This window comes from Carcharhinus amblyrhynchos, unplaced genomic scaffold (assembly GCF_965287045.1).
Source record: "Carcharhinus amblyrhynchos unplaced genomic scaffold, sCarAmb.v2.hapA scaffold_49, whole genome shotgun sequence".
Taxonomy (NCBI): Eukaryota; Metazoa; Chordata; class Chondrichthyes; order Carcharhiniformes; family Carcharhinidae; genus Carcharhinus; species Carcharhinus amblyrhynchos.
The window spans coordinates 2737273-2761225 of NW_027649790.1; the positions used below are offsets into that span (position 1 = coordinate 2737273).

The window sequence follows — 23953 nt, forward strand, 5'->3', positions numbered from 1 at the left end:
AGAGTGCTACAGTGAGGGGTGTGGTGTATATCACAGAGTGTTACAGTGAGGATGTGGGGTATATCAGAGAGTGCTACAGTGAGGGGTGTGGGGTATATCAGAGAGCGTTACAGTGAGGATGTGGGGTATACCAGAGTGTGACAGTGCGAGCGTGGGGTATATCAGACAGTGTTACAGTGAGAGGTATGGGGTATATCAAAGAGTGCTGCAGGGAGGTGTGTGTGGTATATCAGAGTGTTATAGAATCACTAAACTATATGCAGAAGAAGGCCATTCAGCCCATCAAGCCTGCATAACAATCCCATCCCTGACACTAAGGGCCAATTTAGCATGGCCATTCAATGTAACCTGCACATTTTTGGAGTGGGTAGAAACCAGAGCACCCGGAGGAAACTCACGCAGACACAGGAAGAACATGCAAACTCCACACAGACAGTCACCCTAGGCTGGAGTTGAACCTAGATCTCTGGAGCTGAACCCAGGTCTCTGGAGCTATGAGGCAGCAGTACTAACCACTGTGTCACTGTGCTGCCTGTAATGTTATAGCTCTGGGTGTGGTGTATATCAGAGAGTGTTACAGTGAGGGGTGTGGTGTACATCAGAGAGTGTTACAACAAGTTATAACGGGTAAACCACAATATTCTTTGGATATGATTTACAAATGCAGTGAACATCAGGAAGTCCCAGCCTGCTTGCAACAACATTTACCAGTTCTGGATATTCTGTAAATGTTTTCAAACAGCAATAAGCCATAATTTGTTCCCTCATTATCAAACTCAGTTGGTTTTTGTTCAATGGAAAGTCCAGCATAGACCAATCATACACACAATTAGGGGCCTGAGATATCTCATCGTAAACCTCCGAAACCGAGTCACCTTCATTAGTGCCAATGCTGACAGGAACCTGGGCAGAACACCCACACGTACCAGGGTATTTATTTCATGCTCATTGGTTCACATTAGAAATGGCAAAAAGAGCAGCTTATTTCTTCATCCTGCTTCTGGCAGGTGAGCGAAACATCAACCACCAAAAAACATCAACCTTTAATCAAATCCAAATGATTTATTTTGTTAAGTATTTTTGGATTGCTGCCCATTGTCGAGCCAAGAGCTGAGATGGTGCAGGTACCAGCAGGAGCGAGAGGAACTGTGGGCATCGAGCCACACCACTGCACCAGGGGCAGAGGTGGGGGCTGCTGAGGGTGCAGTTTGGGAATGCGCTTAGTTAGGGAGAGCTGGAGCCGTTCTTCAAAGAGAGGGTGGAACCCCAATCATCACATTAACCCTATCCTGTAGTTCTCTGTGGGTGGAGAATCCCAGAAATGGAGATCGTACAGCTCCTTTTGCTGTGTGTCTTTAAAAGAACTGTCCTCACAATCCTGTTGGGTGGAATTTTATGGTCCCACCACATGTGGGAACAGGGTATAAAATTTTTGAGCCTTTCTAAAGCCCATTGACTTTGGTGAGTTCCAGTGGCAGGAAGCACCACAAAATACATCCATTGGTGGGAGTTTTCCTGTTCCACGTTCCCTGGGAATTGTGGGGGAAGGGGCAAGAGGGACCAACCATGCAAAAGGTCCATTGACCTCAGGCTGGATTTTCCGGTTTGGGGGTGAGCGTAACGGAAAATCCGACGCACTGTCTTCTTTGCACCCATCCTTTTCAATTTCCTCTCTGGTAAATATTTCTCCATTTCTCTCTTTAAGGCTATTATGGATTCTGCTTGCTTTTGGTGTAACATTCCCGGCAGGATATTCCGGGTAATGTATACCAGTTAGAAAGTCCGAGGCAGGATTTTCCAGGTGGTACGATTTTTCACCTGGGACATCCCGGGCATTGCGTTCCAGGTGCGATTTTCCCAGGTAAACTTTTCAGGGTGGGGTATCCTGGGGGGGGGGATTTTTTGAATAGGAATTTCCGGGAAGGATATCCCAGGTAGGATTGTCGATGAGTGATGTGGTGATTTGGGGTAAGCTCCCCTACACCAATGTGCCTGGGTGATCCACTACAGCCAGGGGCAAGAGCAGAAAGACCTGTCTCTCAACACAAACAACCCCCTGTGACATTGTCTCTTCACTCAGTTCATAATTTGGGGCAGATCTTAACTGCACGCTTTCCATTGGGTCGCGAGTTGCCAACCCTCCAGGATTGGCTTGGGGCCCACCAGGAATTGAAGATCATTCTCCATGAGTTGGGGGGTGAGTTGGGGGGGGTGGGGAGCAGTGTGTGTGTTATTTGGCTGGCATCGTCCAATTGGGTAATGAGCCTTTTTGCTTTCCAATTGCTGTAGTGTGTCACAAGGATAGATGTGTTGGCAAATGTACAGGGGAAACTTCCAGGAATACATTTAATCTCAGTAGGCAACCCTGATCGGGGCTCTCAGTTAGGCCTTTGCAAGATGGAGCTTGCAGGCCTATCCCTTGGACTCTACGTGGGTCATTGGCAAAAACCTCAATCGAGGTTTTTGTGAATATTGGAGGGGCATCTGTGAAAGTAAAGCAATTGTCCCATGTCATTTCCTTATCTCTCTCCCATTCTCCACCATCACCTTTTGCCCAATATTCTCTAAAACTGCCAAAGTCTTGCTGCAGTTCAGCCGTCACCAGGAATCCTCTCACAAGGGGGCAGTCTGCCATTGCTGGTGTCAATATTGACTAGCTATTCAGCTGTGGAGAGAATCACAGCTGAGCCCAATGCTGCCTTGAACAAAAATATCTGCACGTGAGACAACTCATTGGACACTAACTTGAGAGAAAGAGTAAGTAGAATCACAATACCAGGTTAAAGTGTTTATTTGGTAGCATGGATTTGCAACTATATTACTCATGACCCATGGCCACCTAAAAGCCAATGATGTTATTTGTATCTATTTTTCTAGGGGATGTGGGCACTGCTGACATGTGTTTGGTAGGTGTTGTTGTTGGAGCCTTGGTCAGTTGGTGCAATGTATAGTGTAGTCGGCACATTCTGTCGCAGTGATGGTGGAGAGAATGAATGTTAAAGGTGGTGAAAGAGGTGTCAGTTAATTGGGCTGTTTTACCCTGGATGGTGTCGAGCTTCTTGAGTGTTGTTGGAGCTGCAGCCATCCAGGCAAGTATTCCAACACACTCCTGACTTGTTCCTTGTCGATAGATGATGGACAGGCTTTGGGGAGTCAGGAGATGAGTCACTGAATGCAGAAGGCCTGAATTTTCCAATCCACCCCCCCCTCCCTCTCAGCAGGCTTTACTGTGATAGAGGCGACTCGCCATCAAACGCTGGCGGGATCTTCCAGTCCCGCTGCAATCAATGACAATTTACATTGTCCGCCTGCCCCCCCCCCCCCCCGCAGCACCAGGGAATCTGCAGATCGGGTCGACTTTGGCAGGTCTGGAAAATCATGCCGGTGGGAAGCATTGGAAAATCCTACCCGTAAGTGTTTTTGGGATGTGGAAGTGTGCAGGCCCTGAGTGTGTTAACAGTTGGAGTGAATGTCTTCCACATATGAGACTCCCACTTTCTCCAAATCCAATCTTAGAAAACTGATATGGATCACTCGGTCGCCTTTGAAGCTTCTCAATTTTACCAAACTATTCAGGGGGTGTTGGGGGGGCGGTGGCGAGCGTTGTTACAGGAGTACAGGACTCAGTAAAAGTGAGGAGATTAGACCTCAGTATGCTTTTAAGAGTTTTTAATTACTAACACGGCAGAAAGCCAAACTGTTCTGGCCTCTGATTACTCCACCTCCTCGCAGAGAGGTATTAGTCACAGAATAGCTTTCACAGGCCTGCACGACAGCATGCTGGCAAACACTGCTTTCTGCTTCAGGGCTGAGATCATCAAACATTAACCCTGTAACGGCCAGCTCCAGTCCTGCACCACCTCTTCCATTCCATTCCAAGCACCACCTTGTACAACTTCCCAAAGCCTTTTCTCTCTCAAAGCCACAGACACTCCATCGCACGCAATCCTCCTCTGCACCACCTCACCCCCCTCTGTTCAGTGTAAGAAACATCACTATATCTTCTAATCTTCTCCAGGAGCTCAATGCTATTGGAATTTTGTGTGAAAGCAAAAGATTTATGTTCACCGAGTTGAGGGATGCCGAGAAACAGCTTTCAGGAACCTACAAGCGAAATCTATCACTGCTAGCAAGAACACCTCAAACCTAGCTGAGTTCAGAAGTATCCCCTGCCTCACCAGCATAATGAGTTCAGCCCATTCCTCAATCACCCTGGGCTCTCTCTGGGTGGCATTGCCAATAAGGAAATTACAAAGAGGTCTGTAGCTCAGATCCTGCTGACAAAGAGCTGGTTTTGTTTGGACCATTAAAGTCAATAGTTAGGTGGAGACCATCATTGTTCTGAGTCACAAAATCCAGTGTCAAACCCACTGTGCTAAGATGCTTCCTATTATCCTCCATTTTCCTTTCTTCCAACAGACCTGAGTTTGCTGCTTTCTGGGACAACCCATGTACCTCCATGTACACTCCGTATACTCCATGTATACTCCATGTACATTCCATGTACCTCCAAGTACACTCCATGCACTCTCCATGCACTCTCCATGCACACTCCATGTACCTCCATGTATACTCCATGCTGCCATGGACTGTACCCATGAGTAATCTCCCCTCATGACCCACACACACACTGCTCTGATGAAAGGTTATCCAGACTCAGAACATTGGCTCCATTCTCTCTCCACAGATGTTGCCTGACCTGTTGCGATTTTCCAGCATTTTCTGTCTTTGCTCCATATACCCCTCCTCCTCCTCCAGCTGGCACCTCCGTTTATTCGAGGAGCACCAAATTATGTCTTTAGGCTGTAAGTTTATTACGGGGTCAGTCAAAGAAACAGGGCCTCGAGCTTACCTCAGCCGGAATGGAGGTCAAACCCACCCCACCCCCCGCCAATCCACTCCTACAGCCCCCATCCCCACCCCTGCATCCTGCGCCCCCACACTGAAGGTGTTGTTCTGAAGCATTGCTTAATACACACAACCCATCCACTTAACCCAAAAGAGAAAAGGCTGGAAAATCTCAGCAGGTCTGGCAGCATCTATAAGGAGTGAAAAGAGCTGATGTTTCGATGACCCTTTGTCAAAGACATCCTTCCATCCACATGTCCTCCTCTCACAGCTTAAATACACTCTCCTTATTGAATCGAACATTCTGAGAGAACGGGCAGTGTTCAAATCTTAAAACTAGCCACCACTCAGATCCCTCACAGAGAATGTTTTACCGTTTAGAGGAACCCAGTGCCTTCTACGTGACCGTTCATTTTTGCTCCTCATACCAGAGAATCTCCTCTCAATATCCCTCGTTAAAAGATTGAGGTTGGCACAGACTGGGAAAAAGTGAGTATCCGCAGCGGGTGAACATGCCAGCCAGGCGCAGTGCTGAGCCCCACAGGGTAGGAAGGCCCCTATCTTCACTGAGCTCAATTTGGTTGAGTTAGCATTCACGCTATTGCAATTGGCCTCAGTACCATGTACTGTGAGGAAGGACAGAACGTTCGCTGGGCCCCTTAGCTCCTTTTGGAAAGCGCCCCTGCATGTTCACAGGATCAAGTGTGATCAGGGCAACTCAGCCGACTTTTGACTCGCCAACTTTAAGGGCGTTCAAATGGTCAGTGGATAGACATATGGATAATATTGGAATAGTTTAGGTTAGAGGGTCATTAGATTCGTTCCACTGGTCGGCGCAACATCGAGGGCCGAAGGGCTGTAATGTTCTATGTTCTATGTTCTAACTCATTCCCCCACCTGAACCCCGCACCCCACATGATCAGTTTGTTATTGATCTTCACTCACTGGGCTCACACAATAAGGAAGAGCTTGGATTTATAGCACCTGCCACAACATGGATAGTATGGTGGCATTGTGGTTAGCACTGCTGCCTCACGGTACCAGGGACCCGGGTTCAATTCCAGCATCGAGTCACTGTACGGAAACACACAGACACGGGGAGAATGTACAAACACCAGATGGTCCTCCCACCGTCCAAAGATGTGTGGGCTAGGTGGATTGGGGGGCATGGTGAATGCACACAATTATGGGTGGGGGAGGGGGTAGGGAGGGCAGGGTAAGATGGTCTTTCAGCGAGTCAGTGCAGACTTAATGGGCTGACTGGCCTCCTTCTGCACTGTCGGGATTCAATGATCCCCAAGCACTTTATAGCCAGTGAAGTACTGTCCTTATTGTAATGTAGGGAACACTCTCCCTAACAGCACTGTGGGTGTACCTACACCCCAGGGACTGCAGCGGTTCATGAAGGTAGCTCCCCTCCACCTCCTCAGGGCAATTAGGGATGGGCAATAAATGCTGGCCAGCCAGCAACGCCCGTGCCCCATGAATGAATTTTTAAGACATTTGCTCACAATCACACACAGCGATGTGAGAATGACCATGCCAATCTGTTTCAGCAATACTGGCTGAGGGTAAACTACAGGGCAGGACACGAGGGAAATCTCCCTTGCTCTTTTTCGACCATGGGGTCTTTTACATCCACCTGAGAGGCAGACGGAGCCTTAGTTAATGTCCTAGCTGAACGTTGGCACTTCTGTGGCACCCAGAGGTGCCAGTCTCTGGAGGGAACCTGAACCCACAGCTTAGAGTGAGAGGGATGCTCTAACCTGTTGAGAGGCTAGAACAGAGGGGCAGAAACTGGTGAAACCTTGTGCCAATGTGAGACTGGCATTATCAAGAGAGAGGGGCAGAGATAATGAGAAGTAGATGCAACATAATGGATGGGATTTTACCACCTCACTCAGGCAAGGTTTGCCAAAGAAGAATTCCAATCTGGGAGCCGCGCCCGCCCCGATTCCAAGGCAGGCTTGGCGGTTAAGTTCCAACCAACGTGTCCCTGCTCTCACCCCATCCATTCGGCATGTTCAGTTGGTGCAGGATCAGAATTCCCTCCTGAGGAGATCGTTTTAGTCACATTCTGCAGCTTTTAACACGAGGAACATGCCTGAGCGCTGTAAGTATTTTACTTGTAAGGAGATATGAGCTGAATGCTGTTGGTGATTGATGGCTTCAGGTGCCTCTCCTGGGTTGCACCTCCCTGGCCCCTCACTGCAACGATAGCGCAGAACAGACAGGGCGATGGCCGTGTAGCTCCCCGAATGGATCATCATCCAAGTATTGAGTTGCATTCTTGTTGTTGTGGAGGTGGCTGATGAGAAACAGATTTGTGTTTTATGAAGCGCAATGGAATCTCATATCTCTCCGGGTTGAAATCGAGGTCAGAAACTGTCATTCAAACTGTTAGTAAATCCCAACAAACCCTGTCGTCATTCTCATCCATTGCAAGCTCAAGCAACTTTACAACGCTAGTTCAAAATGGGGTCTTGCAATGTCACTTGTCTCCCTTTGCTGGGATCTAGCCGCCTTCCAGTTCCTCGAGTAAATGTCTAGCCTGGTGTGTCTCACAGATTGGAGGCTCTCAGTTTCAGTCACTGCTTGATGTTTGCTTTGTGTCAGGAGTTGAGGTTTCGTGTCTCAGCAGTTCCAGACAGGTCAGAGAATCATCCCCTGTCCTCGATCACTGTGCAGTGACAATTTGAGAGTTTTAGGGTGATGACAGAGTCGAGTGGGATTGGGATGTCTCCCACAGTTGACTGACCCGCTGACACTTATGTCCAAACTTACATGAGAAATAGCCTTGGTCAAACCAAAGCCTGGATGTATTGGCCTTGGAAGCTGTCCTGTCCACTGGCTGGAGAGCCGGTGGCATCATTGATCTGGCCCATCTCTCAGAGCTCCGAATTGATTTAATCCCAATCAGGCACTTAGCTGCCTACTATCTGGGCTCCTGGGGTCTTCAGCACGTAAATCCCTCTTTTAAGAGCTGCCATTCAATCAGAGGACTCTTCAGATTCAGTTATGTCATTGGAAGCGATGACTAATGGTAGGACTGCAGAGGAAGAGCAGCCATGCTGTCCCTGGAAGTGGACAGACTACTTAGACAGGCCCTGGAAAGGGAGGGTAGAGCACTCGATGAATGGAGCATCTTCCTGAAGAAGCTACCCTTGCCACCAATGGGGCTCTTTATTACAGGCCTGGTACATCGGGCAGCGTCGCCATGTGGAGCGGACACTAATGGAATACTAATGGCAGCAGGCTAAGGCTTATGCATGGCCCTTAATCAGACACATTAGGGCCTCAATTAGTCTAGAGGCAGGAGGATAACTTCAATATTCCCAACCCCCGAAATCACCAGGGGAGGGCATTGGGAAAATGACAGGCTCCCCACCCACCCTGTGCCATTCCAACCAAGGGCCCTCATTCCTGGAATCATATCCCAGGCTGGGATGTACATTCCATTGGTAACGGATAAATTAATAAATAGGTAAGTGGAAAGAAAGCCAGAGAAAATGGAAACCAGTTAACCATTTAGTCAATGGGGGTGGATATTACTACCTCAAGTAGTGCTGTATCTGCAGCAGCTCCAGGTCAAATAATATCTAACTCTGTCCCTGAGATACTCCCCAAACCTGAGTTTCTGTGCTGTAAGGCAGCAGTGCTAACCGCTGTGCCACCGTGCCGAATGGTGTGTGGTTATAATGGATTATGGTGCATATGGTATGTAAGTGTGCGTACGGTCTGCGTGAGTGTGTGTGTGGAGTAGGTGTATGTTCAGTGTGAGCTATATTTTACTGGTGAATGTGTTGGTATCATTGGCAACTGGAGAAAGATAGGTGAGAGCTGGGAGCTCTGGAAAGAACGTGGACAGCAATGAGGGCCAGCGAACTCATCGTTAGTGACTGCAGTGGGCCAGCAGCGTGCTGACAGACAGCAACATCAGGCAGAGTATTGTAATGTGGGGCTTCCACAACTCAGAGAGTGAGTGGACACATCAGGGACAAAGTGAAAAGAAGTGGATGGAAACAAACTAATGAAGGTGGTCAGAGATATTTGCATTGGCAACATTTATCAGAGCAGAAACTGTGTTGGTTTTATATTTATTAATCTATCACGTTATGCAACACTTCGAACAACCAACACCTTCGCCCTCACCACCATTCTATAGAAACCCCCCAGGGACCGAGTCCACATCACAATTCAGTCACCCCCATTGGCTGGAATCCCAATGAACCAAACTCCTTCTCATTCACTCCCAGTACACAACTCCTTTTGATCCTATTTTCTCTGGGGATGTAACAGTGGTGTAGTAGTATTGTCGCTGTACTAGTAATCCCGCAGACCCAGAGTCATTCAATGCGGATCCAGGTTCAAATCCCATCATGGCAGATGGTGAAATTTGATTTCAGTAAAAATCTGGAATTACAAATCTACTGGTGACCATGAAACCGTTGTCAATTGTGATAAACACCCATCTGGTTCACTAGTGTCCTTTAGGGAAGGAAATCTGCCACTCTTACCTGGCCTGGCCTACATGTGACTCCAGATCCACAGCAATGTGGATGAATTTTAAGTGCTCTCCGAAATGGCCTGGCAAACAACTCAGTTCAAGGGCATTTAGGGATGGGCAGTAAATGCCAGCCCAGCCAGCGATGTCCATAAACTCTGAACAAATTGTTTAAAAGCCAGCCTTTGGGTTTTGCATTGAATAGATCTAATTACTGTAGCAAAGGGTCTGCCATAGAGATGACAGCACAATATAGAAACTGGGGCACGTTCATTTCTACAGTCTGATTATAGTCAATATTTCCTTGCACTCTTGAGTTGAATTGTTGAGTGACAGTTCAGCTGAGCTGTGACAGGATGATAAGCGTTGCTGGTGGTACAGAAGATATTCCATCAGCACAAAAAGAGGGCATTTGGCTTGTCATGCACATCTCACTTCTTTAAAGAGCTATCCCATTAATCCCACTCTGCTGCTTTTTCCTCAGCATCCTGTAGATTTCCCCGGGTATTTATACAGTTCTCTTTTGAAGGTTGCCATTGTGTCTACTGCCACCAGTGTGTTCCAGGACAGACTAACCCCACAGGTAAAAACATCTCTGCTTCTTTTGTCAATCATCTCCAGAGATGTTGTATGAACTCTGCATGTGTTCATTCCAAGTTTTCTCCCCTGGACTCCTCATCTTTCTGAGATACCTCTGCATGGCCCTCGAGTAGCTATTCGCCAATGGGTGTCCACAGGCTATTCAGCCTTGTCTAGGTCTCCCCTCATGGCTCAGTTGTTAATTTTTTAAAAATCCAATCCATGGTGTAGGCATCACTGGCTGGCCAGTATTTATTGCCCATCGCTGGTTGCCCTGAGAAGGTGGGGGTGAGCTGCCTTCTTGAATCGCTGCAGTTCATCTGGTGCTGTTAGGGAGGGAGATCCAGGATTTTCATCCAGCCACTGTGAAGGAATGATAATATGTTCCCAAGTCAAGATGGTGAGTGACTTGAGGAGGAACTTCTAAATGTATCTGCTGCCCTTCTAGACTGCAGTGTTGTGGGTTTGGAAAGTGTTGTCCAGGGAGTTTTGATGAGCTCCTGCAGTGCATTTTGTAGATGGAACACATGGCAAGGGTAGGGGAATTGAATTTGTAGAAGGGGTAGCAATCAAGCAGGCTTTGTCTTGAATGGTGTTGAGTTTCTTGAGTATTGCACTTATCCAGGCAAATGCAGAGTATTCCATTAAAGTCCCGACTTGTGTTTTGTAGATAGTTGATAGACACTGGGAAATCAGAAGGTGAGTTATCCATTGCAGGGTTACTGACGTTTGACCTGCTCCAGTAACCAAAGTGTTTATCTGACCAGTTCAGTTGACCGGATTAAGCTGCGGTAAACCTAGAGGGACATGGCTTCTATTCTCAGTTTGTCTGATCTCAGTGTGGCTGTTGGTGGACCACCAGAGAATTCACCTCGACATCAACTGGGCTGGAATGAAGAGACATCAACCAGAGCCCCTAATCTTGATCAGTCTGGCTGTGCGGGACCCTGGCTGCGTGGGACCCTGGCTGTGAGGGACCCTGCTGCAGGAGCCTCTCAATGCACAGGACATTGGCTGCAGAGGCCTCTGGATGCTTGAGACGCTGGCTGAGTGGGACACTGGCTGAGTGGGTCACTGGCTGAGTGGGTCACTGGCTGAGTGGGACACTGGCTGAGTGGGTCACTGGCTGAGTGGGTCACTGGCTGAGTGGGTCACTGGCTGAGTGGGTCACTGGCTGAGTGGGACACTGGCTGAGTGGGACACTGGCTGAGTGGGACACTGGCTGAGTGGGTCACTGGCTGAGTGGGTCACTGGCTGAGTGGGTCACTGGCTGAGTGGGTCACTGGCTGAGTGGGACACTGGCTGAGTGGGTCACTGGCTGAGTGGGACACTGGCTGCGGGGACACTGGCTGCGCGGGACACTGACTCTATGAGACACTGGCTCTATGAGACACTGGCTGCGTGGGACACTGGCTCTACGAGACATTGGACTTGTTGCTTTACTCGATTCACAACAAGTTTCAGTTGTGTCTCAATTGTAACACCCTGTCTCTGAGTGCAGAATCTAGGCTGACAATCCAGTACTGTACTAAGTAGGTGTAGTAGCAGTGTCACTGAACTAGAAGCCCAGGTTCATGGTCTGGGGGCACGGTTTCAAATCCCACTGTGGCAGCAGGTGAAATGTCAGTTCCGTATGGAATATAAAGAGGTAGATTTTCTTGTCCCGCCCGCTGTGAGAATTGCAATCTGATGCACCATATAATAATCTGTTGATCTCGGGGGAGAATTTCTGGTCTGAGGGCAGGCACAGCCTGAAAATCCCACCCAAAGCCTCAGTAATGGTGACCACAGGTTGTTATAAAAGCCTATCTGGTTAACTAATGCCCTTTGGAAATGTTTCGCCCTTATCTGGTCTGGCCTATATGGGACTCCAGACCCACAGCATGTAACTGCCCTCTGAAACAGCCCTACTCAGTTCAAGGGCAATTAACGATGGGCAAAAACTACATGATCATATTGCTGTTTATTTTCTCAGGCCATGAAAGGCGCTGTATGAACTTTTGTTCAAGGAGGCATATTAACTGATTGTGCAGCTAATTGGTATTTGAGGGGGATGCTGACACAGAACAATAGAGAACAAAGTTTATAACTACATCATTAGCTGTTACGGCACATCAGATGGTAAATGCCGAGCTGCCCAAGTCCCAAAGGCAAACTTGAATCAGCTGCCAGAGTAGTTTTGCAATTTGCGTATTATGAGGTGTTTTCTGAAGTCAAGATAAGTAACTCTCGGAGCAACTGTGATGATTTTATATTGAAGTTAAACATTTATTGAAATAAAGAGAAAGAATAACAATTAAAACACAAGATTACCTTTACTAGTTTATTTATTAGTGTCACAAGTAAGCTTACATTAACACCGCAATGAAATTACTATGAAAATCCCCTGGTGGCCACACTGTGGCACCTGTTTGGGTACACTGAGGGAGAATTTAGCATGGCCACTGTACCTAACCAGCACGTCTTTCCAACTGAGGGAGGAAACTGGAGCACCCGGAGGAAACCTACGCAGACACGGGGAGAACATGCAAACTCCACACAAACAGTGACCCAAGCCGGGACTCGAACCCTGGCGCTGTGAGGCAGCATTGCTAATTACTGTGTCAAGTACCTTTCAAACATTTCCTAAGAGATTATGGTTTAAATAAACCCAGAGCTAAACCCTCCTTTTGATGGCAATAGTCCTTATAGGCTTTCTTAGCTATAAAATTTCAGTAATGTTACCACACAATACCCTGTTGCTCTGAAGATGCCCTCTGAGGGTGGCAGTAAACTGCTGCTTACAGATCTGGCTTCAGCACATGCAATCAGCACGTGCAACAATCTTATTACGATCTCGTAGCCACCACGCCAACGCAGTTTCAATGTTTTCCTGAATCTGCTTTTTCTCTTTGATCTTAAACTCTATTGTTTTTTACAATCCTTTGAACGTTCCTTTTCCCAGAATGGATCAACACCTTATTTATTACATCACCACCATTATATTTTAAAAGTAAATTATTATTTTGCCTCAGCTATTTACAATCTTCCAATTGTATACGTTCCTTTTGAAGCCAGCTTTAAACAGCTTCGTTGATTTGCTTTCTGTAAATTCCTATTCACACTCTCATTATTCCTTGTTCACATCTACTATAGTGATGTTCAACAGTTGCAGTCTATCTGCCTCCATGATGTGGAGATGCTGGCATTGGACTGGGGTAAGCACAGTAAGAAGTCTCACAACACCAGGTTAAAGTCCAGGTTTATTTGGTATCACGAACTTTCTGGACCAAATAAACCTGTTGGAATTTAACCTGGTGTTGTGAGACTTCTTGCTGTTTCTGTCTCCAACACAAGAAACCCATTCTCACAAGCTGTGACAGTGATATTGTAAGAAGAAAATTAAAGCTCTTGTTTTCCTCATTTCAGAAACATTTCAATGGCATAAAAAGCTCAATTTTTTAAAAATCCAATCTGGGATGTAGGCATCACTGGCTGGCCAGTATTTATTGCCCATCGCTAGTTGCCCTGAGAAGGTGGGGGTGAGCTGCCTTCTTGAATCACTGCAGTTCATCTGGCGCTGTTAGGGAGGGAGATCCAGGATTTCCATCCAGCCACTGTGAAGGAATGATGATATATTCCCAAGTCAAGATGGTGAGTGACTTGAAGAGGAACTTCTAAGTGCCAATGTTCCCGTTGGCACTTAGAAGGCTAGTTCCTGGGTGGGGTATTGGAAAGCAGTCTGTGGTTGTCAGATCGTAGCTCCAGTGTGAATCACAGCCTCAGGCAAGTAAGAGAGGAAAGAATCAAATAATCTGCTGCTCACTCAATCGTACTGCTGCTGGAATCAGAGAGCAATGCTGCTGTATCTGCCCCGAGGGTGGTCAACCTTCCAGCACTATCCTGGAATTAAGAGCAATTAGAGATTAATTGGAGTGGGGGAGGGTAGAATTAAAGCATTGCATGGTTTATATTTCATTTTCCTTTATTCCTAACAGAACTATCGGGGGGGGCGGTTAACAAAAGGGCCATTTAACTGGGTGGGGTAGTTGGAGGCGGGAGGTCACACGGTGAAACTTCCAGGAATACGTCCAACCTAAGTTGGCAAGCCAACTGGTCCCTAACGTCTGTCATCAGGAATTTCCAGCTTCCAAGCCACAGATTCCTGGCAGCTGTGTCGGTGTGTTGCTCTCGAGTGTAATTAACTCCCTGCACTATGATAAGCCTGAGATTGCTTTTGGCGGGGAGAGGGAACGTTGCTTCAGAGGAAAGGGCCAAGTAAAATCCCTTCAACTTGAGAAACTCCAATTGGATGCTTCAAGCCAGCGAGACTGCAGTGCGCACTTCCCAATCTCCGAATCAGGTGCAGTGTGTGGGGGAAGGGGGTGCTGGTAACTGGCTCTAAATGGATTCTCGCATCCCGAATATACAGCAAATAGTGTTGGACATCTTGAAGGCAAACAAAAACACAATTTGCTCCAGCTCCATCAGAAAGAGGTTTGGAGACTAGTCAGTGCCCCTCTCTTACTGAGCTCTTCCATCAGATTATGACCAAGAAAGAGTTCTTGTAAATTATTGTAAGATGCAGCCAGCAATGTGGCTGTTTTATGAGTCAGATAAGAAACTCCAAGCTGTGTTTATTAGGTGCAGCAATGTCCCCTTTTTTTACCACTGGATTCAGATTAACTTTTGCTTCTGGGTTTTCGGCAGCGATAGACGGTTAACACCGCTTTTTTTAATTAATTTGTTCAGGGGATGTGACTGTCACTGGCTAGGCCAATATTTATTGCCCATCTCAAGTTAAAAGGTGGTGTCGAGCTGCATTCTTAAACTACTGCAGTCCCTGAGGTGTAGGTGCACCCACAGTGCTCTTAGAGAGGAAGTTCCAGGAATTTGACCCAGCGACAGTGAAGGGCTGACTGAAATATTGCCAACTCAGGGTGGTGAGTGGCTGGAAGGGGAGCTTGCAGTGTTCCGATATGTCTGCTGTCCTTGTCCTTCTGGGTGATAGAGGTCACAGGGTTGGAAGGTGCTGTTGAATGTTGAGTTGCTGCAGTGCATCTTGCAGATGGTACACACCGCTGCTGCTGTGCATCTGGGACGCGCAGAGCCAATCGATTAGGCAGCTTTGTCTTGGATGGTGTCAAGTTTGCAGAGTTCAGTGAGAGCTGCATTCACCCAGGCCTGGGATTTTCTCCCCCTCCAGAGTCACCCTGAACGTGCTTCTCTTCCCAAGGTGTCTTTGGCTCTCTGAATGTCTCCAAAAACGTGCCTGGAATTCTTGCCTGAAATAACCCAAATCTGCCCGTGTCCTAAGACGGCACACGTAGGCTGCAAAACTGAAATGAAACTTTTTAAAAATTGGGAAAGCCACAGCCAGCCTGTTGGAGTCTAAAAGAGAAATGGATGAAGATTTGGACTGGAAACCGATGTCAGAATTCCTCATGTCCTCTCTTACTCGATGGCTGTGCTGATCTTTTGGGACCTCAGCCAACTCGCTGGCAAAATCTACGTAGTGCCTTTCATGACTTCAGGATGTAGAATCAAAGCATCACAGAATCCCTACTGTACAGAAGACACCAGGTCTGCACCGACCACAATCCCACCCAGGACCTATTCCCACAACCCCACATATTTACCCTGCTGGTCCCCTGACACTAGGGTCAATCCCCCATGGCCAATCCCCCTAACCCGCACATCTTTGGACTGGATGTCTCAGAGCACCTACAGCAAGTGAAATACAGTTACTGTTGTGATTTGAGAATGAGTGCACAGCAAGCTCTCACAACCAACTCTTCGATTTAAAAAAAAAGAACAGATAATCTGTTTTACTGATGTTGTTAAGGGATCGATATTGAACAGAACATGGGAGAAGACCTTAACAAACCTGCAGAATGGATGTGTAAATGGTAAATGGATTCCAATCGCGTGCAAAGGGAGGGCTTTTTGGGAGGGACTATCTACTTGAAAAATAAAAGTCTAAATGGGAAAGAGGAGCAAAGGGATCGAAGGATACAGATTATACAAATCTCTAAATAACAGTCGCTACATAATATAATCACACAGAATTTACAGAGCACTGCCAGTGTCCACATTTCACATGAACATCCCACACTTTTTACTGCCCCCTCCTATCCTGCTTCCCTGTCCTTCTACTTTTTTCCCCCTCATGTTCACTGTATGAGAAATGATGTATCGTAGGACCGTTACAATGCAGAAGGCCATTTGTTCCATTGAATCTGACTCCCTGAAAGACCATTGTGCCTCATCCCATCCCCCTGCCTTATCCCTAGAACTTTGCAAATGTTATAAGTGTTAGTCGCCTCTTGCTTCCACACTCCACCTCCCGGCCAACCTGCCCACTCCCACCACACTCCCCTCAATCGGAGCTGTCTTGCTTCTCTGGGATTCGGGGCTGGGATTGCCTGTCAAAGACTGCGAATTAAAGGAAGATGTGAAAATACTGCTCCTGCCAAAAATACCTTTCCCCTTTCCCGAATAGCCAGGATGTTTCAGTTTGTTTAAGTTTGACGCAGTCGTAATATTTGCAAATTACCTCAGGACCCCATTCAACTCTGAACCAAGTCACTGAACCGTTTATCATGCGAATGGCATGACTCCCACTTCACGCCTTCCAGGGATATCGAGCTGGTGGGTGGTCCATCCGTACCTGCAGGGTGGCAAATGTGGCACATCATAAATCTTTGTCAGCCGGTGGGGACATTCGGACACCTCAGGTGCTGGGGTCAGGTGTGGGTGAGCATTCCCCGGCTTGGTCTCATGCCGCAGATCAAACGGGCAGGTGAGAAGGGAGGGGGCGGAAGGGTCGGGGTGGGGGTGGGGGGGTGTTTGACAATCCTGGCCTGAGCCGTCAGTAATAACTATAGGAGCTCAGAGGCATTGTTCAGAGATGGAAGCCTTCAATGCCATTCTTTGATTCCTCTAAGACGGAAGCCCTCTCTGCGTATCACAAGCATTTTAAAACTATACATTTGCATAGCACCTATCTCACCTTCCAGAACCTTTCACAGCCAAGGAATTGTTTTGGGAGTTGCTCACCGTGGCCCTGTAGACAACCAATTTGCACTCAGCACATTCCAACCACGGCAATGAGATAAATAATCAGTTATTCGGCATTTCAAGGTGTTGATTTAAAACCAAATATTAACCAGCAAAACTTCCCGGCTCTCCTGCAAATAGGATTTTAGATTATTTTTCTTAATTATCGTGGGCAGCACGTTAGCACAGTGGTTAGCACTGCTGCTTCACAGCTCCAGGGACCTGGCTTCGATTCCTGGCTTGGGTCACTGTCTGTGTGGAGTTTGTACATTCTCCCCATGTCTGCGTGGGTTTCCTCCGGGTGCTCCGGTTTCCTCCCACGGTCCAAAGACATGCAGGTTAGTTTGATTGGCCTTGCTAAATTGACTGTAGATGCACAGGTTAGAGAGGATTAGTGGGTAAAATATGTACGGAGTGGGGGTAGGGCCTGGGTGGGATTATGGTCGGTGCAGACTCAATGGGCTGAAGGGCCTCTTGCTGTACCATAGGGTTCTATGAATGATTAATTCAGTTGAATAGGGAAACAGTCTCCTTCATTTAATAACTAATCCATGGGACGGCACCTCTGACAATGCAGCTCTCCCTCAATGCTGCCCTGAAGGGTGTCAGCTTTGATAATGTACTCAGACCCCCGGGACAGGTTGCTGGTGATCTGGATGCCTAAAAACTTGGAGCTCTTGACCCTACCTACTTTGTCCCCGTTGATATAGACAGGGGCATGTTTGCTTTCAGACTGGGGGTCAATGGTCTTCCCAAATTCTGCAACAGGCTGATTTAAAGATAAATACTGCAGATGCTGGAATCTGAAACAAAAAGCAGAAAATGCTGGAAAATCTCAGCAGCTCTGACAGTATCTGTACAGAGAGAGTTGAGCCAATGTTTGGAGCCTGGATGACCCTTTGTCAGAGCTGATTTAAAGGAGCTGATGGGTGATCCCTGTTTGGTCTTCAGGAATCAGCAGCTGCCTGATTTGTTCTCAGAGACTGCTCTCAGAGTGTAGCTGGTCAAACAACAGGCAGGACTCAAGTATGCAGGATGGATGGAGAAAGAGAGAGTCCCCTCAAGCTTCTTCTTCCTCTGCTTCTCTTCCTCATCCGTTCTGACTGGCCTGGAGATGAGATGGTTCGTAAAAGCACAGAGAGGGTTATTGGGCTCATCGCATGATCCTGTCTCACCAACTGACCAGTTACCCAAACGTGGTCACAACGATTCCAGGTCTACGATTTCAACATAAATTGATTATGGATGGAGGAGTTCCCATCTCAGCCATTGAGCAAAGTGGTTTTGTCTGATGGTTTGGTCCACACCCAGTGAAAGGCACAGGCTGTCTGGCTGTTTTGTGAATGGGCCAGTTTCGTTCACACTCCTCTAAATCTCCTCTGGGGGCAGCACGGTGGCACAGTGGCTAGCAATGCTGCCTCACCGTGCCAGGGACCCGAGTTCGATTCCCGGCTTGGGTCACTGTCTGTGCGGAGTCTGCACGTTCTCCCCTGTGTCTGCGTGGGTTTCCTCCGGGCGCCCCAGTTTCCTCCCACAGTCTGAAAGATGTGCTGGTTAGGGCCATGATAAATTCTCCCCCGGTGTACCCGAACAGGCACCGGAGTGTGACGACGGGAGGATTTTTAGAGTAACGTCACTGCAGTGTCAATGTAAGCCAAGTCATGACTAATTAAGAAACTTTACTAAGGTGATTGTCTCTGCTGCCTATCCTCAGACAGCTAACTCCATTTTAATGGCTTTAGAATGTGCAAGGTTATAGTTATGTAATTGCTCCACCGTCTTAGCAGTTTAAGTCATTTTAAAAATAAATGGTCTATAAAGACTCAACAATGGCTTCAGCCCAATAAATAAATAATTTTTGATATAAAGCATGGCTTTATAACAATGAAGGGTGTTCTTTATATTCAGTAAGAAGTCTCACAACACCAGGTTAAAGTTCAACAGGTTTATTTGGAATCACCGAGCTTTCGGAGCGCTGCTCCTTCATCAGTGACGAACTTTATATTCCTCACACAAACTCACTTTGCGCCCAGAATGGTTAAATCAACAGGGAGTGACAATACTTTCAGAAAGGGTGATTCAACAACAGCAACTTGCTTCTACACGGCACCTGTATAACAGAGTAGAAACTGGTTCTCAGGAGTGTAATCAGACAGAAGTGTGGTACCGAGCCACGTGAGGTATGAGGACAGGTGGCCAAAAGCTTGGTCAAAGAGGTAGAAGGAGGAGGGAGAAGTTGAGAAGTTTGGCAGGGAATCCTGTAGTTTTGGGTCTGGCTGGGGGGTATCAGTGGTTTGGTGTGGGGGGGGGGGGGGGCGTGGTTTGAGATTTGGGGATGCGCAGGAAGCCAGAATCGGAGGTACTCTAACCCTCTCTCCTGCCCCCGGAGGAGTCACAGAAAAGCACAGCGTACAAACTCAGACACGGCCTGCTTGCTCAGTGTAAAACGTTAATTCGTTTCGCTTCCAAAGGCTCCAATTTCACACCAGCTCTTAAATTTCCTCCCCCAAAAAAATGCGAAACATTCAAAAACAGGCTGTGCTCCCATCGTAGCAGCACAATGTGATCCAGTCTGAGCCAGCAGGAGTGGCGGTCGGAGCTCTGTGATCACAGGCAGCTGAGACCAGGCTGAGCTTAATCTCCTCCAGCTGTTGCCATTTTTAATGGCACCTCTGTACCTTGAGCTATCACAGGTGTCCGTGACAGAATCAAACCAGACTTTGCCATTCCAGATAATTCCATCTGCTAAGACGTTGGTCTTTAAAGTGGATTTAATTTTTTTTTTCCCAAGCCGGCCATCTCCCCTGCTAAAGGTGCTGACAGCAGCAAGGGGGTAAAGCCAGGCGGCAGCCATGTTGGGGCCTACATCTGCCTTGTCGGAGAGGTCACTCCTCGGAGGGCCAGCAGCCTCAACTGCTCACAAAAGTAGCCAAGTGGAAGACGCCCCAGCTCCCAAGATTTTTCACCTTAGTAAAACAAACTAAGACCATAAGAAATATTTTACAGGAGTAGGCCATTCAGCCCTTCGAGCCTGCTGCACCATTTAATTAGATCATGGCTAATCTAATATTTACTAGGTCCATTTTCCTGCCTTATCTCAATTCCCTGACTGATTAAAAACATTTTGATCTCAGCCTTGAAAATGTTTAAGGATTTCTCAGCCCCCACAGCTTCCTGGGATAAAGATTTCCAAAGATTCACCACTCTGAGAGAAGAATCACTGAATCCCTACAATACAAAGGAGGCCATCCAGCCCATTGGGTCAGCACTGACTCTTACCCAGGCTTGTCTTGTAACCCCACGTATTTACCACGCTAATCCTCCTAACCTATATACCTTGGGACATTAAGGGACAATTTTTCATGGCCAATCAACCTGACCTTTCCTCAAATCAGTCTTAAATGAGCTCTCCTTATTCTATGCCCTCTGGTCCTACACTCTTCCATGAAAGGAAACACCCTCCCAGCATTTACCCTGTCTAACTCGCTTCTCAGCCTTTTGGCTAAGATCAAGTGTAGTATCGACATGCTGCGCTTGTTTGAAGTCATTAGGTTACATTTCAGCTTCGTTTGAAGCAATTTTTAAAAGTGACATCTCAGCCTTTTGGCTAAAATGCAAATGAGATCAAGCCTTGGAGGAGGAGCAATGCCTACTCCAATCAGCTTGGATCGTGTAGATCAAGCCCAAGACAGGAGGTGAGATCCGTGTCTTGTCAGCCTGGATCGGGAATGTCCCAACTTGTTGGGACTCTGAATTGGATTCGATTGGATTGAACTGGAATAAAAACAAAAAAAACCCCTAAGAATTTTTATGTATTTCAATCGTATCACCTTTCACTCGTCTAAACTCCAAGAAGTACAAACCCAACCTGGTTAATCTCCCCTCATGTGGCAGTCCCTCCATACCTGGGATCATCCGAGTAAACCTCCTCTGTACTATCTCCGATGATAATATATCCTTTAATTAAGGAGACTAAAACAGTGCGTGATATTCTAAATATGGCCTCACTAGTACCTTGTGCAGTTGCAGCAACACCTCTTTGTTTTTATACTCCTGCCTCCTTGAAATAAAAGCCAGCATTCCATTTGCTTTCCTCCTTACCTTCTGCACCTGTACACTAGCTCTCTGCCTATCATGAACAAGGACCCCCAAGTCCCTTTGTGCTACAGCTTTCTGCAGCCTCTCTCCATTTAAATAATAATCTACCTTCTCATTCTTTCTTCCAAAAATGAACAATCTCACATTTAATTCCATTTTCTGCCCGAGTACTTAATCTGTCAATATATTTCTGCAAACCATTTATATCCTTCTCACAACTTATCTTCCCTCCCATCTTTGTATCGTCCACAAGTCTGGCCACAGTACACTCTGTTCCTACCTCCTTTCGCTGCTCTCCCTATTGGCCTTGACACTGAAATGCAGCAGACTCTTTAGGCTTGCCAATTTCCAAATTGAATTCTAACCCATTCATGCCCCTCTACCGCAGCTACGTTCGCGGCCAGGTGTCCCTGGAGAAGGAGCACGCGGTGTCCGCAGGCACAGTTGACGTCTTCCGTGCCCGCTGAGCACCGCAGGGGCTGAGGTGCGTTATAGATCCCGGCAATCACATTTTGATTTGATGTGTCTTAAGTTTCCTTTGTACTTTTGTTTTTGTTCGGGCCGTTCCCCTTCCTTTTGGGGAGCTGCCCCTTTTACTTTGTCCTAATTTAACTTGAGTTTGTCCACGCTAGGTTTGACCTAAAAGACCCAACGCATTCATGGAAGACTGTAGGACCAGAGAGCATAGAATAAAGGGAGCTCATTTAAGACGGATTTAAGGAAAATGTGTAGGTCAGGTTGAGTGGCCATGAAAAATTGTCCCTTAACGATCCTCAAGAAGCTTAATGGGTCGTTAAATTGAAGCAAGCAGGTTCCTGCCTCCCCCCTCCCCGGACCCTCACAGAAATTCTTGGTGCAGAGGTGTCAAAATCCAGAGATGCCCCCCCCCCCGACCCCGAGAATGCAATTTTTACATCTCCCCCATGCCCATTTCTGAGCCCTCAAGCAATTGGAAATCCAGCCCAAACCTACTATCCTTCCTGTCCACTGGGATTAACCAGAACTGACACTTCAGTCAATACTAATTTTAGGGTGGCAAAGACAGGGCTCACATCCAATAGTTGGAGTCCAATTAAATCAGTTAAACTTGCAGCTCAAAGTCTCATAGCTCATTGGAAAGATGTTCATTTGATAACAGGCTATAAGCTTTTGTCACTGAGGTGGCATGGTGACACAATGGTTAGCACCGCTGCCTCACAGTGCCAGGGATCTGGGTTCGGTTCCTGGTTTGGGTGGCCGTCTGTGTGGAGTTTGCACATTTTCCTCGTGTCTGCGTGGGTTTCCTCCCACAATCCAAGGATATGCGGGTTTGGTGGATTGGCCATGCTAAATCGTCCCTTAGTGTCAGGGGGACTGTCTGGAGTAAATGCATGGCGTTACGAGGTTAGGGCCTGGGTTGGATTGAGGTCAGTGCAGACTCAATGGGCTGAATGGCCTCCTTCTGCACTGTAAGGATTCTATATCTATGATTCCATGACTTAAAGAGTTGGCAGCGCACCATCAACCCTGGGTGCCAGCTGGGAGGATCACCCACCCTGGGTAATGTCAGGACACAAGGAGTTTAGCACCAGTAAAATTTCCAGGATTGGGCGCCCGCTTGGTAAGCAGAACTGCAAAGGGCACTGACAGGCAGACAACATAGGGAAGGGTATCTTCAGAGGAACCTCAACTGAGGCTGAACAGTCAGGAGCTGCAAAATTTTACTTTTAATCCTTCATCTCGTCCATACGGTGGAAGTGACACAACACATTTCCACTGTAATATTTGACAGTTTCACACACATGCTTACAGACATATATGTAGATACACACTCGTGCACACATAGTCAGATCCAAGCATACACAGATAACCACACATGCACCACATGCATGAATTCAGAGACACACACACATTAACACAGAGACATACATGCATTCACATATACCAACGCACATATATGTAAACCAGCACACAGATATACACATACTTGCAGACAACACACATACAAGAGTATATGCGATACGGAGAAGTCTCTGTCCCTACAGGAGCTGTTAAACCATCCATAAAACACATACCCACAGAGACACACACTCACACACAGATACACACACACACACACACACACACACACACGCGGACATGCATACACACACACAGACACGCATACACATACAGACACACACACAGACACACACACACACACATTGACATACACACTCACAAAGACACACATACACATGCACACAGATACACGCAGAGATTCACATACAGATACACATGCACACGCTCTCGCTCACACATTGTCACATGGAAACACACACAAATAATGGCAGAGTGTTGTTTCCAGCGAGAAAACGGATGTGTTTCTCTACAGACTTTATGATACTCTGCCAAAATAAATCAAAGGACTGCTTTTCACACTGTCCTACACGTTGGTGGGGTCTCTGCAGACTGGCAAAACCTGGCTGCACAGAGATTGTAACCTGAGCAAACCTCCCCACAGCCCATCAGAGAGGTCTCAGGGGCTCTCCCTTCCAACAATCATTGGCCCCTTCCCCACCCCACAGTCTGAGCCAACCCCCAATTCCATGCTCCCCCGTCCTCCACTCCCTCCCTCCCCCAGCCCCCTCCGACAAATATCACCGACATCCCCAGCTCCTCCCATCCACTCATGGCCACCACCACATCTAGATGAATTTAACCCCCCCTCCCTTCATGAGGCTCCCATTGGGACAGTTCCTTGATGTAGGTTGGCACTGCTAGGCCACTGTCTGGCCAAGTCCGTCTCCTCGAGAGCTATACTTACCTTTGCACCCCCGAGGAGACCCCCTCAACAGGTTCACATCTAGTGAACCTGTTGGAAGCTGCGCTGATGCAACGTCATGTCTGTGCAGTGTCAACATACAG

The 23953-nt window shown here is 47.3% G+C and overlaps 1 protein-coding gene and 1 non-coding gene across 2 annotated transcripts in view; both read left to right on the forward strand.

Annotated features, from left to right (window-relative positions):
* Positions 1-23953, forward strand: part of cdon (cell adhesion associated, oncogene regulated) — a 194762-nt gene that overhangs the window by 37981 nt on the left and 132828 nt on the right. The gene's annotated exons all lie outside the window — the stretch shown is intronic.
* On the forward strand, positions 20452-20643 carry LOC145337472 (U2 spliceosomal RNA). The gene has a single exon (XR_013885361.1). It is a non-coding gene; the product is annotated as a U2 spliceosomal RNA (small nuclear RNA).